The sequence below is a fragment of the Triplophysa rosa genome, linkage group LG15 (genome assembly GCF_024868665.1).
Source record: "Triplophysa rosa linkage group LG15, Trosa_1v2, whole genome shotgun sequence".
Classification (NCBI taxonomy): domain Eukaryota; kingdom Metazoa; phylum Chordata; class Actinopteri; order Cypriniformes; family Nemacheilidae; genus Triplophysa; species Triplophysa rosa.
In genome coordinates, this window is record NC_079904.1 from 17870247 (window position 1) to 17888139 (window position 17893).

General features: G+C 41.3%; 1 pseudogene; it reads left to right on the plus strand.

The window, feature by feature from the left end:
• Nucleotides 1-15267: 15267 nt before the first annotated feature.
• Nucleotides 15268-17353, plus strand: LOC130566099 (uncharacterized; annotated as a pseudogene).
• The last annotated feature ends 540 nt before the right edge of the window (nucleotides 17354-17893 follow it).

The following is a 17893-nucleotide window of genomic DNA, read 5'->3' on the forward strand; positions in this document are numbered from 1 at the left end:
GCAGTTCAGTTCAATGTGTGCTGTTGTTGTAATTAAATAACTCCGGTATATTGATTCAAGTCCGCGGGACTGTCATGCACGCCAGAAAGTGAATAACTGAATTAATTTGTGGATAATATTAAGTGTTTACGGGAGACGTTAAACGGGAACGATTCAGCTGAACTGGTTCGACCGGTTCACTAAAAAAGAAAGAACCGGTTCGAATGAATGATTCGTCCGCGGCGCGAACCAGCATCAATCATTCATCAGGCACGATGTCAGCGAGCAGGTTTTACAAACAGATTGGTTTTACAAACCATAATGAATGTTTCGACAGTGCGCTTAAAAGGAAACTTTTTGCCACAAAACTTTCCCCGAAACCTGTGGGACAACATCCAATTTCGTAAGACACCTGCAAAGGCATCACAAAGAGAGATAAGTTAATGCCATGTTTCAGAGATAGCATTGCATTTGAGTATTTTAGAAAGTTTGGAAAGTAGGGCTTAAAGATAACATTGATCGTATTTTTATTGTCATTGTGATGAACATGTTATTTAAGGATGGGCACCGACGTGCTTGTAAACGAGCCTTGGAGCCTCTGCTCTTTCTAGCGCAGTGTTACTCATTGCGCGGCTCGCGAGCCTCCTGCGGCTCGCCAAGCTTTAATTCATGGCTCGTATGGCAGTAAATAATATGGTGAAATGATCACGCAGTCAAAATAGTTAATTCATAAAAAAACATTAAAAATAAGCGAGACATAACCCATTAGAAAATTCTGTGTCTGCTCTATAACAAATCATTTATATAAAAGTACCAAAAAAAGCGGAATAAAATATGAAAATATAGTCAAAAAAGATACTGTCTCTCCCGTTACGTCCATTAACGTTACACTGACTGACTGCACAGCTGCCGGTTTTTGGCGCTCTTTCCAGCTCTTAACACTTGACGTTAGCTACTGCTATTTCCAACATTTCATGCTAGTTAGCTTGTGTTATACACGGACTACAAATGGATCGATTTCTTATCAAACAATGTCGTGCACCAAGTGGACAGCAACAAAGCAATGTGACGGTGACAAAAGAGGGAACTAAAGATTCGGAGCATGCAACAACCGCAAATCAACAGAAAGATGACGGAGACGGAGTTTGTGGCGAGTCAGCACCTGCTAAAAAGAGAAAGGTACGAGTCATACAAGATGAGCATAGAAAATTTCAAGAAAAGTGGACAGATGAATTTTTATTTGTTCTCCACGGATCGAACCCTTTGTGTTTACTATGCAAACAAACCCGCTCTGGTTTCAAGCGCAGTAGTAATTTGGAGCGCCATTTCCAAATAACGCATCCAAATTTCAATAAAAGTTACCCGCCTGGAAGTGAAATAAGGAAAAGAAAAATAGAACAGCTTTCTTCCTCTCTTTATGGACAAAAACGCTCATACACGTGACAACTTCTACAGCTGAACGTTTAACCGAGGCTTCTTTTGAGATCGCGTGGATTTTGGCTCGGGGGAAAAAACCGTGGCTCCCCTATTGACTTTGTCCTATTATTGTGGCTCTCATGAAAAAAATAGTGAAGACCACTGTTCTAGCGGCTCTAGAAAGAGCAGCGGCTCCGGCTCCTTCACGCACGTGCATGGGCAGGCGCGCGCACGCACGCACACACACGCACAAAAGTGTTCATTGCTGCACGACCTTGCTGTTAGGAGGGCTGATAAAAAAGTTCCTTAAAAAAGTAATAAACAGTTACACTTCGGCTTTGTGACTTTAGTGCTATACCTATATAGTAAAAATAAAATGACCTTATTTTATCTGCTTTTTGATAATTACAAACAATAATGAAAATGATTATCTTAGAATAGAAGATATGCTGTCTCTTGCATCACATAAATTATCAATAGTTAAGTATGTGGTCTTGTAGTCATGATTTTTTTCTGTCTCTGTCTTGACTGTCTCAATTGGACTCGGTCTTGACTTGGACTCGAACCTCTCTGGACTTGGACTTGACTTGGACTCGAACCTCTTTGGACTTGGACTTGACTTGGACTCGAACCTCTTTGGACTCGGACTTGACTCGGTCTCGACTAGTCCTGGTCTTGGACTTGTCTTGGACTCGACAATGGTGGACTTGACTACAGCCCTACTTTGGACACACACAGACCAGGGGAGTAACACACACATACACCACACCCGCTCTTGATTGTTAAAGGAATGGTTCACAGAAAATTGAAAATTATTTTATCATTTAGCCCACTTATCATAATGTTGCTTAAAACCGGCATAGGATTCTGTCTTCCTTGGCACACAAATATGAAATGATTAACTGTTTCCATTACAATGATTTTGAGGCTTTTAAAGTCCCAGTGAAATAAAAAATTACAATGCTTATTTTTTCATGAAATATTGCAGCGTTTATTGTAAATAGTTTATCATTGAGGGTCATTCTCTTTTTAAAAATCGTGTACCCTCATAATCTTTAGTTAAAATCTGAAAATGCACTTCCGTCCTTTAATGACTATCCATCTTAGATGACGTATAGACGCCTTGGGCGGAGCATCATTTAACTCCTCCTCTTTAACGGTCAGTCTGCTGCCAGTTCCATTTCAAAATGCAACTGCTATTTTTATACATCTAATCAAATCGCAGAGAAAGACGAAAACCACGGCCACTATTTTTTCTCATTCAAAATTCCCTTTAACTTGGAAATACGTCAAAATACGGAAGTAAAAACGATCGCACTTTCTGGTTCACGGGGACTTTAAGCTCCATTCTTTATATAACTAAAAGTCTCCACAATCTGCATACATGCTTTATGTCAATGTGGTGTAACTAAATGTGATTGACGACCTGTCACATGACAGATTGTGATGAGGAAAGTTCTTAATATGTGGAAATACAAATAAGATTTGAAGATTTGACACCATCATATTATAAATTATACCTCACACTTGGAATAAAGCACATATGAACATTTTGGCATATGAACATCTTTAATTTTTTTGTCATTTTTGTACTTTGCAACCCAGATACCCATTCACTTTCATTACAGTTGTGCAAAAGGCTGTCTTCCCTGAAACGAATCATCAAGTGCCACGTCACTGATGACGCAACTTCAGTATAGTGTTGCAGGGGCGTGGTGCAGAGTTGGCGAAGCTAACTTGGATCTATAAGGATTAAGTTCATTCTAAGGACTAAAAATGAGTTACTGATGTTCGATATAGTGTGCGTGCTAGTAATGTAAGTGGGGTTATATTTCCATATATATTCGGCAGCTGTTCTGTGCTGTAACGCAGATAAATATAGCGCTATAAAGTGTGCACGTTTATCATATACTAATCAAAGCTATTGTACTACTTTGTTCCCTTAATGTTGTACTCATGTAAATACATATTATTTAAGTGACACAGGTAAACGATGTAGCCTGTCATTGCGTAACTTTAATGATTAAGTCCGTGTTTGTACGGTCGGGATAAATGCGCTAATGGCGCTACCTTTTGTACAGACATGGAGACGCAGCACACTTAACTGTGTAGTAATGAGACTAGATTGTTGTTTATAGTAATTGATCTCTTATAATTACTGTTGTCTATGCCCTTGTAAAGGTTAATGTATCTGATTATTCATGTAAGTTTATTCTGAATTGTCTTTCAGAACCACACCTAATGTAAAGCAACAAACATCAGTAAACTCATTTAAAGGGATTCTGGCGTCTGGAGAGTTATTGATTCAGATAGATGTCACATACACAGTTCTGACCGACTGTCTGCAGGGGTTAGAATTATCTGGAACTAGTGAAAATCAAAACCTCCTAAACAACAGTACATACACAAAAGCCATTTCTCAGATTATGTTTCACAGAAGAAAGTTCTATAAATTCAGAACAGCATGAGTGCAGGGTTTGCGGCTGATGAAAGAAGTTAAATGTTTGGGTTGTCCTTTTAAAGCTAGAGGCTTTCTCATAATTAAAGTGGTCTGGAAAAACCTCACACATTTTCTCTACCCACAATCCCATGGAGCAACACTAAGTGATCAGACCTACAGTGTGAAACATTTATCATGGTGAGTAATACAATTGATAATATGGGATGCTTCAGTTTCCCAGGTACAGTAGAGTGAGAAAAACAATAAATCATAATATAATGTGTCTGTGTCACTGTGCTTTACTCTACAAAACAGTTTCGGCTGTTAATGTCTCAAGCGTATTACTTTTCCAAAAATAAATCAGCCGCCAGTTGCATATAATTTGAGTAATGAAAGAAGTCGTGACAAATTAAAAAATCTTTCTTACCCAGACCGCACACACGTCTATGTCACGCGCCACCACAACCCACAGCCCAGTTCTGCAGGCTGAACGCAAATGGCACACATCTATAATCATGACAAAGAGACCCCAACCATTAAACACAGACTTCAAACAGGACCATTAGCACAGAGAAAGATGGCTTGCTCCACAGAGAGAGAGAAGGGCGAATGGGAGAGATCTTCATTATACACCCTTTATTATCACAAATTAGATTTTCTACAGCTTTGAGATGAAAAGTGAAAATCAGGCTAATATTTAATGAAAGGCATCACTGGTTTTACACCCAGTGCAAGAGAAATCGAAGGCTGTTTAGAAACAGTACATCTATACTTCTGATAACAAGTCTTGCAATATTGGCAAAAGCCAATATACTGTATATCAGTCAGCTTAAGACAGGTGATACGTTTTAAAAGACACAGGTACCACCATGCAAATACTTTGTACATGAAATCTACAAGAAATTTCAAGCATAATCTATTCATATTCTGAACCAGTTTATTCTCTGCAGTTTTAGGCATCATTGCTTTCTAAAAACACTTTTCACTTAACATGAGATGCACTGCATTTTCAATGTTGCCACAACGGACGCTTTTAAATGCTTTTAAATCAACTACTGTCATGGTGGAACAATAGTGTGAAGAAAATCTTTCTGAGCAAGTTAGTAAAACTGTCAAAGTGTAGCCAGCCACCTGAATAATAACACATCTGATTTAATAGCATATGCTATTCAGTGTTGGCAACTATTTTCAATGGAAAGTAACTAAAGCCTGCCTGAAAAGTCGCTAAATGTCACCAGATGACGTCACATGCTACTTAGCATATCAGTGACGTCTTCGCGTAGTATCTAAGTGTTAGCGCTTTAGGTCTCTTACATGTTTTTACTCTCTGAGCTTTCGTATACAGGGTTATATTAAAACATAATACACCCAAATGCACAATAAAAAAACTTGCTCTCTCGATGCAGAATGTATCGATAAGTTGCCATGGTTTAATTAGAAAGTCACTAGATTTGTCACTAGTCTCTTTTTAAAAAACAAGTCGCTAATGGGTTCTAAAAATTTGCTAAATTTAACGAAAAGTCTCCAAGTTGGCAACACTGAGGCTATTACATTTTTCAGGGAAACTCTAGCGCCCCCTTTAGTACTGGAGTTTATTACTATCACAGTACTGCAAGAATGGAGTTTGTTATGTATGTTTATTTTATTCAGTCAAAAAACAAGATTAGCATAACAGGGCGCTTAAGAAAGGACTAAATGCGAAATACAGGCCAATCAATGGAAATGTTTTTGCATATGAAAATGATGTGTATGTGTGTTTGGATCTTAAGCACCTACAAACTGGCCGTTTGCCCGGGCAATACGTTTTTGGTTTTTAAGGTCAGAGAAAATATATGAAGTCACTCCATTGAGTGACTGTACGTTTCTGTATGTGTAAGTGTGTGCAGGGGGCATGCAGAAGAATTCCCACAAAAATGGGTTACCATGGTTTCTATTTGGGGCTTGGATCAGATTCCTGACCATAGCAGAGCGATTTGGGCAATAAAACACACAGGGTGCTAATGAAAACAGCATGGTCCTGCTGGCTCTGAGTGTGTGTGTGTACTCAAAGAAAAAGCTGTAGGAAGGAAAACGTTGAACATTTGGCTCTGCTCTGTGTACACAAAAGTGTTTTTGTATGCAGACATCTGCAGTGATGTGAGTGAGTGTGTGTGTGTGTGTGTGTGTGTGTGTATGTGTTGTTTGTTTCTCTGGCTTGCATCCATGAAGTCACATGACATGGCAGTGGTTTTAGTGGGAGGAGAGGCAAGCACATGTTTTACTTTATTAGTTGTTTATGTTCACGAAGTGATTTTAGGCAGACTCGCGGGGAGCAATCAATTACAGCCCAGATCATAAAGCAAACGGTGATAAAAGAAACTCACAAAGTTCACTGCGAGTGAGCGAGAGAAGAGAAAGAAGGAGAGAGGGTGTGGTATGGTGTTTACAATAGAGTTGTGCTGAATTCTTTTGGAACATTATTGAGGAAAAGTGTTTCACAGCTCCTTGAACATTTCTTTCATTTTCATTTGGCCTGGGGAATGTTCTAGAAATTATAGGTCCAAATAGTATAACCTTAATGAGGGTAAATTACTTATTTGTATATTACACCTTGGAAGCACATTCTGTGGATTGCATTGTGAGGTTTGGTAGAAACAGGACAGCCTGTTGTGACTTGGAATCCAGATTTTTTCATTAAACCTAAATGTAAACACTCATCTGTCGTGATTCTGCCTCATCTTGTCATGTCTTTCTTGATCTTGTGGCAGAATCACGACAGGATCCCTTGTTTTATGTGGAGAGAGAAGTTTCGGCCTTCCACATTCCCTCTCTCTCTGGTGTCACGTCTCTGTTCCCGCCCTTTCGTCTCGTTATTGCTTGTTAATTAGTTCATGTCCTGCACCTGTTCCCTCTTGATTTGCTCCCCTTTAAATAGTCCTCATGTTTCATTGTCCTTGTCTTCGGTCATTGTGTTTGTATGCCTTGTTTACCCGTGTCCTTACCAGTGTTCTCTTTGCTCATGCTCATGCTGTCTAGATCTTGTCCAGTCCAGTAAGTGTGCAGTTTAGTTCATTTCCAGTGTTATGTCAGTTTATTGAAAGTTAGTCTGCGTCCTTGTTATTTCTGTCATTAATGTTATACCCCAACGTGGGTCTTTGTTTTGTGTTTTTTGGTTTAAATAAATGTTGGGTCTCGGGTCTAACACTTTTGGTTTTCTTCCGTGTTGTCCTCTGTGTTTTATGTCGGTCACGTGACGCTGTTTTTGACAGTTCGCCACGTGTTCGGAGTCCACGTGCTTCACCTCTCCCCCCTCATTACCTGTATTACCACTCATTAGTCTTCACTACTGTCACCTGGACCTTCCCTCAGTTTCACTCACCAAGGCTGGTTCCTTATTTTCTGCTCTATTTCCTCTCCCTTTATATTTCCTATATTTATATTTTTCTGTTGTCCGACGTCAGACCTTTAGAGTTTACCCTCTGGTATCGACCGTTCTAGCAAACCTGTCGTGTCTTGGCTCCAGTGTTTCACTTCATTACCAGTGTCTACTCAGGGATTGCTTCTGCCATCTCGTGGGGGTTCCAGCCGAGTGGGTTCTACTCCAGTTCCGGGAGTCTCTGGCCGAGGAGGATCTCCCCGGTGACGAAGGGTTCTTTATACTACACTCACCTTCAAGGGACTTGCAATTTTCAAGTTGGTCTTGTAGATCACTCAACTCTAGTGGATCTCTCAGTGCAAGGGGGCTTGCACAGCGGATTACTGCTCTCCCTCTCTATTTTTTTTATGTTCACGGACTTTGTTCACTGGGACTTTGAGAACTCCCATCTCAAGGAATATCTTTCCCTCACTGGCTGCCAGTGGAAGCCCTGGTGGCGCTTTTGCCACATCGGTCACGGAGACCGTTTGTTGACTGGAGTTTTGTCACCCTCCACCACGAGGTAGTTATTTCCCCAGGGACTTGACGAACTCTATTACCTCTCTTGTTGTGTGTCCTCTCCCGGCCGAGCGCTCGAGCCCTAGTCCCGTGCTTGCCCTGAATATTGCCAAGTTTTTTTTCCTGCTGCAGCAGTTGTTACTCTCTGTTGACTGTCTCGTTGAGTTGCCAGTGACCATTATTAAAATAATTTGTACCCTGCACTTGACTCCTTAAGGATATTTATTTGTCAGGAATCACTTTTGTTAACCCCTTATCTGCTGCCTGCAATTGGGTTCTTGCTGTGTAAATCATGACACTCATCCATCTGCGAAACCAGTCTAATTGATTATAATGTACAGTCAGCTGGTCAATATCATAAAGTAAATACAGAATAACATGAGGATTTGAACCCAACTACACATAGTTGCTTCTTAACAGTGATGACATATAACTATGGTTCACCAAAGAACCTTACATTCAAAGATTCTTATAAGAACCATTTCTTTCATACTTCTTTAAAATCTACAGAATTCTGTTTTTTTTAAACAAAGATTCTTTGGATGTCAAATGTTTTTTTCAGACATAAATGGTTCTATCACGAAGACCTTTTTTTATAGTGTATATTGTACATACATTACAAAAAAGCATTGGTTATTGGTAATTTTTATATAATTATTTTAGTATGTGGAAAAAAAACTACACTAATGCATTGGGACTTGCAAGAGACATGAAACTAACACTGTGTGGGAACCCGGTGCGAGAGTCAATGGTCAATTATAGAATTTAGCAGTCTTTATGCAAAAATGTTTAACCGCAAAATATCACAGCTGACCAATCATAAACAAACAATCCAAAGACAGAAATAATGCTAGAAGCATTATACAGTATGCCTTAGCTGTTATGCCTTAATGTATATTTTACGTTTGTATGTTTAAGCTTATATTTTCATAAGTAAGGTAATGGCACACAACCTATGTGTGTGGGTAAGATATTTGTTTTACCTTGAATGAAATCCCACGGGTAACATCTGGCTGAAGTCAGTCTGTAGGCCAATCAAATGACCATGAAACCCATTTTAGTGTTTATTCAGCTCGAACTGCTGAGGTGTGTGTATTTGTACAACTTTTACTTTTTATCCATCAAACAACGAGTTTTCCCCTCACTAAATCTCTCTTCCCATTGGTAACACACATTGCTGCATGACTCTCACTGTTAATCAAGGTTTTATCTGAGGATGAATGTATCGCCCAATCACAACACTTCTGAATAAACAGCATGTCTGTGTGGATGCACTATCACCCACATTTTAGCTCACAATAAGTTGTACATTTATAGCTGAAGGTGAAGGGTTCAGGCAATTTTGGGCTCACACATTACATACGCACTTTGGGAGTCCTTGGCAGTTTCTCAACAGATAAAAGTATAAAAACTTTGCACAAGGGTAATGTCAACTGGGTTGCTGCCAAATCCATATCTTTTCTGCTTCTATTAATAAAGTTTTTGTTTGATTGGGTGTTGTTAACCAGGTTTGAGTGTGTTGGCTCGTGTTGATCAGGATGGGACTTAAAAGGCAGGCAAAAATCCTTTCCCACTCCTGCAGATCTCCCAACAATGCCAGCAATTCAGAATTCAGATTTGCCTTTTTCTTATTTATTTAGTGACCTACCTTGCAAAATAATCTTTATATAAAGTTTTCTAACATCTTTTTTTGTTTACATTTATTTCTAAGATAGAATTAGATTTCTATATGTTCAATGTGACTTCTGGACCCCACTATATTTTATGCCACTGCCACCAAGGATAGGCCAGTAGGTTAAAGAACACATGCACGCACAACATACTGTAGATGAAAAAAGAATGAAAGTAACTTATTCTGAAGGTTTTAATGGCTTGTAATGGAAGGCTCTAATTGCAATGAGTGCAAGTACTTGGTGGGACTCAGTAATGCTTAGCTAAATAATGCTCAGTAAACCTCAGCTGGTGATAACCAAAAGAGTGTGTGTGTGTGCATTACATTTTCTGTGTGTGTATTTATAATATTCTGAGAAAATTGTTTAAAGCAGTTCAGGAATTTTCATGTCCTTTACCAGACGTTCACACACACAAACACACGCACGCACACACAGCTTTATTTAGACAGCCAAGCTAAGACTGCTCTGAGAAAATTCTAGCTGAAGATAGAAACATATCCATAATGAAATACAACAGCTCTGCCCCATCTCAATTCCTGGTATTAAAGGTGACTTTGATGCATATTTAAATCTCTAATCACAATGCCAAATATGGCGAGCCAACCAGTGTTTACATAGAAGCATCATGTTGTTCTATATGTAATAAGGAAATAAATGAGCACATGCCATAGACCTCTACTGTTTGTTTAAAACGTTTATAAAGTATAATGACTATGAAGTATATGTGTGCATTTTAATTGTTTATTTATCAATTTTCAATCAAATACAGAGAATATATGCATACATTTTATATAGTAACAAACTAAACATAAACAATTGAAGTAACAGCAAATAGATGGTAAATGTAAAAACAGTGGATAAAGTTTAATATAAACATGGGTTAAAAATAGGACGTTTGAGAATAAACACTCACACATTGCTTTGTCTTGCAGTGTGTCTGTGTTCACTAAATTAATCAAGCTCCAATAATAGACATGAAAATTCTCTTAAAAGTGCCAATTGACAGCAGATTTATAGGACACACATGCACTTACTCTGGCATTCACCCTCATACACACTTCACGCATTGTATCTGCATAAATCACAACAATAATTTGAGATGCTATTTTTTAGGTTGTGACATTTTTAGATATTTGTACCCACTGTAACCTTATCACAGGGGTACCCCATTTAAATGATCAGATCATTTGGTGTGTGTGCCAACTCATCCTGTTGATTGGGCATGCTGGAGTTGTTGGAAAGGTGCATAGACATGGAGGGATTTCCCCTGCGCCTTTCCGTCAGTATGCAGCTCCTAAATTTAGGAGCCTGAACCTGTTGGGGCTCCCCAGAGCAAATTCTTATCACATGCACCTCAAGCGTAAATGATCGTATCCACCCTTATTGAATTTCAGCCTGACCTGCTGTTGTATCTTTGGAGACAATTTAGAGATGCGATTGCACCTCACTGCATCTGGGCATGTTATTAGGTGCAATCACGTCTTGATGACATCACCCCCGCGTGTTATCCCGGCTGAGCTGGCAAGAGGTTTTGGGGACGGGGATTTTTAGATCTCCTTTTTTACAAAACCGGTGGGATTTGCCATATTTGCCATAATCCCATTTGTTCTTATGCCATCTGGATTAGAATGAAGGCCAAATTCTTTACAGAACTATGCACTATTTTTGTTGCTTAAAAAAATCCATAGAATATTTTTCAGATTTACATCAAACTACATCTTTAATTTAACATAAAATGTTAAGAAGCTACTTAAAAGAAAGAGGACTTTGTTATAGCCATTTGGTATCATGCTAAGCATTTTGGGATTTAGCAGAATTGCCTCCCTAATAATTTTTCATAGGTACAGTTTTGTTCTGGCTTATTTGGCACAGACACATACACACCCTCATCTGGCACAAGGCATGTTTGGTCCTTCAGCGTTGCCTTTAAAAGACCATTGGGACTCTCTGGTTCTACAGTTCACTATTAATGTGGCCTGTTGAGATTAGAGTGACCGTTGCCATTAATACCTGTATGTTTAAAGCTGCCAGTAACAGCAGGTCCCTCATTATTCAGTCAAACTCATTAGAGTCACTGCTCGCACACAGCTGCCTTTGTGGTAAAGGTTTATTTGTGCAGCTGACAGAGCGAGTGTTCATGCAAAACTTCTCACCTGAGACCTGCCTGCTGTCACTGTGCTCTAAGGACAAAAGAACAAATAGTTAGGCATCCAGATTTAAGGCTCCAAGAACAAAGAACAAAATTATGATTTTAGTACAAGAACCTTTGACCAACTTTATTAAAAGTACACTCAGTGGAATAATATCATAAAAACCCAGTTTTGCTCTATTTTGTTTTAGAACAGAGCATATTTTTCATATTCAGTTATGAAAATTCAGTTTATGACTTTATGAATGTAGCTTTCTTAAACAGAAAACCAAACCCCAAAGATAGAGAGTAAATCACAGCATACTATCTAAGGCGATGTTTATACTAGTGCGTTTTTCTTTAAAATGCATATCTCTTGCAACGGTTATGCCTGGCGTTTACACTACTCTGGAGTTTTCTACCCCCGAAAACTGAGACTTTTGGAAACGCTGCAGACCCTGTTTTAGTTTAACTCCAGGGTTGCGTTTCAGTATAAATGGACGAAAACGGAGACTTTAGAATACGCAGGCTTGGTTTCCTGGAATAATGGAATGCATAGTCGATATAAAAAACTGGATGAGTAACAATTTTTTATTACTGAACTCGGACAAAACAGAAGTGTTACTTATTGGACCGAAAACTGCTATATGTAACAACCAAGAATACTGCTTAACTATTGACGGATGTTCCATAAAACCCTCATCGTCAGCAAAGAATCTTGGCGTTCTATTCGATAGTAATCTGTCATTTGAGAGCCACGTCGCCAACACCTGTAATATTGCGTTATTCCATTTTAAGAATATATCTAAACTACGTCATATGCTGTCAATGTCAGATGCAGAGAAGTTAATTCATGCATTCATGACATCAAGACTGGATTACTGTAATGCACTGTTAGGTGGTTGCCCTGCAGGCTTATTACAAAAACTCCAATTGGTCCAAAACGCGGCAGCTCGAGTTCTTACACGCACAAAAAAGTATGAACATAGCCCGGTTCTGTCAACCTTGCACTGGTTACCTATAAAGCATCGCGTTAACTTTAAAATCTTGCTTATTACCTATAAAGCCCTAAATGGTTTAGCTCCTCAATACTTGAGTGAACTCCTCTTGTATTACAGTCTTTCACGTGCATTACACTCTCAGGCGTCCTGTCAGTTGGTAATACCTAGAATTTCAAAATCAAGTGCAGGTGGCAGATCCTTTTCCTATCTAGCGCCTAAACTTTGGAATAGTCTTCCCTGCACTGTCCGGGAGGCAGACACACTCTGTCAGTTTAAATCTAGACTAAAGATGCATCTTTTTAATCTTGCATACACTACACTTCCATAATATAAATCCTTTGAGGGTTTAGGCTGCATTAGTTAGATCAACCGGAACCAAAAACACAACTGATGTACTTGTTGCATCAAAGAGTGCAGAACAGTACTCTACTCTCAGCCAGTCTTGTCTCATTGTTCCAAGTTTACCACAGTGAGCAGGATGCAGTTCATGGCCAGACCTGATGGTAGAGCGGAGAATGGGAAGCGGCGACCTAGCAAGAGCTGAGATGATAGAGCTGGATAAAGAAGGACGTGGTCACCTGACATGTCTTCACCACAAAATTTCAAATGCTATTAGATTATTAATGATAATCTTAAAACTATAATTTATCTTATTAGTAAGTTTATTTATTTTTATTTAGCCTTGTTGTGCAAGCTCTGTGGAGCTTGTGCAGAGGCAGCAGTTTTTGCCAGAGGGGAACTGGAATCCCCTGGTTGGGCCTGGGTTCTCCTGAGTTTTTTTTTCTCGATTAGAGTTTTGGGTTCCTCGCCACCGTTTGCATACTGTTCTTTTGCACTATTTGCCTGGCCGGGGGGGCTGCTTTAGAATTTAAAGTTTTACTTAATATTGCATATAGGAATTTATAGTCTGTTATATTTGACCTGTGCTTCTCTCTTCTTTATCTTAAATGTTTGCTCTCAGTGTGTGTGCGTACTTGTTTGTGTACGTGTGTGCGTGCGTGCGCGTCCATGTGTGTGTGTCTATGTCTATGTGTGTTAGTACGTGTGCATATTGTGTGTGTGGAGTGTTTTGTATGTGGGTATGTCTGTCTTCTGTGTTTTTACCTTTTTCTTGTTTTTACAGGTACAACTTTAATTGTTTTGCTTATAGTCAATATGTTTCATGTACAGCTGCTTTGTAACAATGAAAATTGTAAAAAGCGCTATATAAATAAAGTTGAGTTGAGTTTCCAACATTCGCTTACTGATTGGGTCGTCTGTATCATTGCGTTTGCTTCCCTGATTCGTTAAGCCCCTGTCATATGAGCCATTACGCCACTTGAAGGTGATTATGACCAGCTTCTCAAGGACCGTGTAAACAACAGGCTTGTTTGACTTCAAGCTGTGCTGCGTACACGAATCGACATGGTGACATTACAGCAAGGCGAGAGAGAATCGAGAGCTGTAGCCTATGCTTTTAAATAGATCACTCGTACTACGATGTCATCTGTTGATCGGTCTACGCAGCGCCAAATGAAATCAAACAAGACTAATAGTATGGATTACCTCTGTTGTGTCCTCTCAGTAGTTGTTATGGGAAATGCCTCTAGGGGGAGCTATGGAAAAGGACTTGGAGAGAGACAGGAGGAGAAGAATTGTGTGCTGTGGTGGCTTGGAATGAAAAGAGTAAAGAAACGTGTTCGCTACTTGGTGTGGTCTTTTCTTGCTAATACACAACAACCTCATCTAACATTATCCACGCGTAGACGTCCTTGCTTTTCCTCGCCACCATGTTCATTTTGTACTGGCCGGTCTGTGACTAGTAACCAACTGACATCAACAACCATACGCTTTACATCTGTTTACATTTGTGTGGGTATGCCCAGTGTGTCTGAAATGATGTTTAATTTAACAAAGTTCAGGAGGAGCCGGAGCAGATAATCAGCCCAGCTTATCCGCAATCAGCAATCACTGCATCTACCCTACCAGCTCAAATCAGCATTCCTATAAATAGACAAGCCGTCTTACCTGCATCATCTCTACAAGCTTTCAGTATGTCAGAGACTCCGACCCTCTTTAAAAACGACAGCCCTACCGCCAAGGATTCTTCGACGCCATCAAGTGCGTCCCAGAGCTCCAGCCCCAGACCGGATGCAGAAATCGAGCCTGCGGCTCAGCTACGAGGCCACCAGGCTCTCCCCACTGACACTAAAATTCATCAAATAGTCACTCTCACACTTTGTCCTTCCCCGAATTCACAGTTGCTTTTTCACGTTACACCGATGTAATTTGCATGGTTTTTCCTCACAGGAGGCGCGAGCTCTGCGACTATATCTCGCCATAGTCGCGGAGCTCGCGCTTTCCTATGGGGGAGCCCACTTTTACACATACCACAAGATGTTTTCCGCAAAATGCACAATCCGCGTTTATCGCGTCAGCCCCATCGGCGTAGCAACGTGAAAATTCTCAGGTAAAAACACCTCATATTCGATCTCTTGTCCCCCCACGGTTCCCCTTTCCCAAGCATAAATAACCTGATTCCGCTTGAGGAATTCTCTCTCCATTACCATGACATCGACCAAGCCATTACTCTTATTAAAAGTGCCGGACGCGGTGCCTGGCTTCATTGCCCAAGGAAAAAAATTGATAGGACGATTTTGATCGCTTCCTCTCTCATAACCAACCCCCGTTGTTCCAAACGGGAGCTTTTATCAATTCTCGGCCACCTGAATTTCACGATGCGCATCATCCCGCAAAGCCGCCCATTCATCTCGCACCTCCTATTCCTAGCATCCTCCGCCCACGCCCTAGAGGATACGATATCCCTAACTAGCTCATGCTGCGACGAGCTCAGCTTATCAGGGATCAAATTCCTCAGGCAATGGAACGGCCTGTTGTTTTTCTACAGCAACATGGTCTCTCTTCCTGTAGACATCCGTCTGTTTACTAACGCTGCCCCCCTCCGTCGTTTTCGGGGGGGTTTACCAAGGCCGCTGGTTCGCTTCTACCTGGCTCCCCCAGCTCCTAGAATTACCCCAGTCTCTCGCATCCTCAGCCCTGTTCGAGCTATACCCGTTGGTTGTCGCGGCCACCCTTTGGGTGAAAGAGTGGTCCACCTTCAGCATCATTGTTCATTGCAACAACGAGGCAACCGCGCAATGCATTAACAAAGGCCGTTCCCACTCTCCTGCATTGATGCCTTTTCTCAGATGCCTCATCTGGATATCAGCTTGCGATCAATTAATTTTAACGGCTAAACACATCCCAGGGTCAAAAAACCAGATAGCTGATGCTCTTTCCCGTTTTGCCTTCCAGAAATTCAAGCTGCTGGCGCCGGACGCAGACCCCCGGCCAACACCTGCACCTCCCTATTCGGAGCTGATCTTCCAATAAACCACCCACTAAGAACCCTCCTAGATGCCTCCCTCAACGCCATCATCCAAGCTGTCTCCCCCAGGACCCTACAATCCTACCTCATGGCATGGAAGAGCTTTAAATCATTCCACCAGGCTTACAACCTCCCCTTCCCCGAGTTCTCCCTCCTCGCCATCACTTCATTCATCTCCTACCTCAACATCATAAAAAACCTTCAAGCCAGCTCAATTAAAGGGTACCTAAGCGGAATAAAATTTTTCCACAAACTCATTTTCAACTCACCCTCCCAAGCCATAACCAGCTCTCAAGCATCCATGCTCATCAAAGGCATCCAGAGAGCCCAACCTGCCCACCCAGATGCCAGGCAACCCATTACCATAGAAGTACTAACCAAATGCATTACTACCCTCCGCAGAGGATATCAGTCCATACACACTGCCCGCACACTCGATGTCATGTTCATTCTGGCCTTCTTCGGTTTTCTAAGATGCTTGGAAATCTCCACCACGTTCAATTTCGACCCAACAGTACACCCCACAGTCTCCGACCTGTCAGTGCTTGATTCAAAGACAATCTCGTACTTCATAAAGCAGAGCAAGACGGATCAAACCAGTAGAGGTCACTCCATCTACATTTTCAATCTCCAGTCTCAAATCCAACCTTACCAAACCCTCTTAGCCTACCTCCAGTTCAGAAGATCATAGGCAAAATTTTCATCAGACCCTCTCTTCGTAGACGACTCGAACTGCCCCGCTACACGTTTCTGGTTCCAAAAACACCTAAAATCCGTTTTGCTCCAATCCGGCATCCCGGCAGACCACTTCTCCAGCCATTCCTTCCACATAGGCGCGGCAACCACGGTCGCCCAAAAGAGCCTCCCACAGTCTCAGATCCAAGCGCTCGGCCGCTGGACATCAGAAGCTTTCAAAAGCTACATCAGGTCGGACCGTACCCTCATCAGAGAGGCACATTGAAGCCTCATCACTCGAATGTTCTAGCTTCAGCCCTCCTACCTCATACCAGGCTTCTCCTTCTCTCCACTAGCCAGCATCGCCACAGCGACTGCACCCGCCAGGGCCCGCGCCTCCATCTCATGCCTACCGCAGCAGGCATTACTCCTTGAGAAGCTACCATCACCGCAGTGACTGTCCCCGCAGGGCCCATGCTACCATCTCGCGCACTGCAGCAGCAGACACCACTCCTCAAGAAACCAGTATCGCCAAAGCGACCACCCCCGCAGGGGCCCGCACTTCCAGTTGCCCCTGCGCAGCAGACATCTCTCCTCTAGAAGCCAGTATTGCCGCAGCAACCGCCCCTGCAGGGGCCCGCGCTTCCATCGTTCTCTGCCACAGCAGACACCCCGCTCCACGTTCGGCAGGAACCGGCGAGCTTGGGGCGCGCTCCTTGGACAGCACGCCAAATACGCATACCCTTCTACCATTGCTCTAATGTTATTATCTGCATTGTCAAACTCGTGAATGGTCATTTGACATGCGTTTTTGGTAGTGTACAGTAGTGTAAGATATTTTTAGTTTAGTGGCAAATTTTTTCTAAAACACACATGGAAACGGCAGTATAAACGAGAATCGTTTTTGTTTTAAAAGTCATTTTCGTACGACAACGGGCTATTGTAAACACCATCTAAGGTGTGTACAGTAAAACAGTGTACCTTTGTGCTGAAATTATGTTAGATAAAATCTCTGATAAAGTAGATAGTGTTTTAACAGTTTTGGATTACCAGATATCATACAGATTTTATCTAACAGTGTATACAGTTTGTACAAAGAGTGTGTGTTCAGTGCTTGTGTTTTGCACCATTTTAAAGTCATTCTGTCTGTCTGTCTCTCTCTCTCTTTTCTCTTCCTCTCTCTTTGGACAATAAGCAGAAAGCTAACTGGTTGTCTTTTACTGTTATTAAGCCATCTACAGCAAGCTCTCGTAGCCCCTGCTTACTCTTTCCCTTTGCATCTTTATACAATCTTCCCTCTT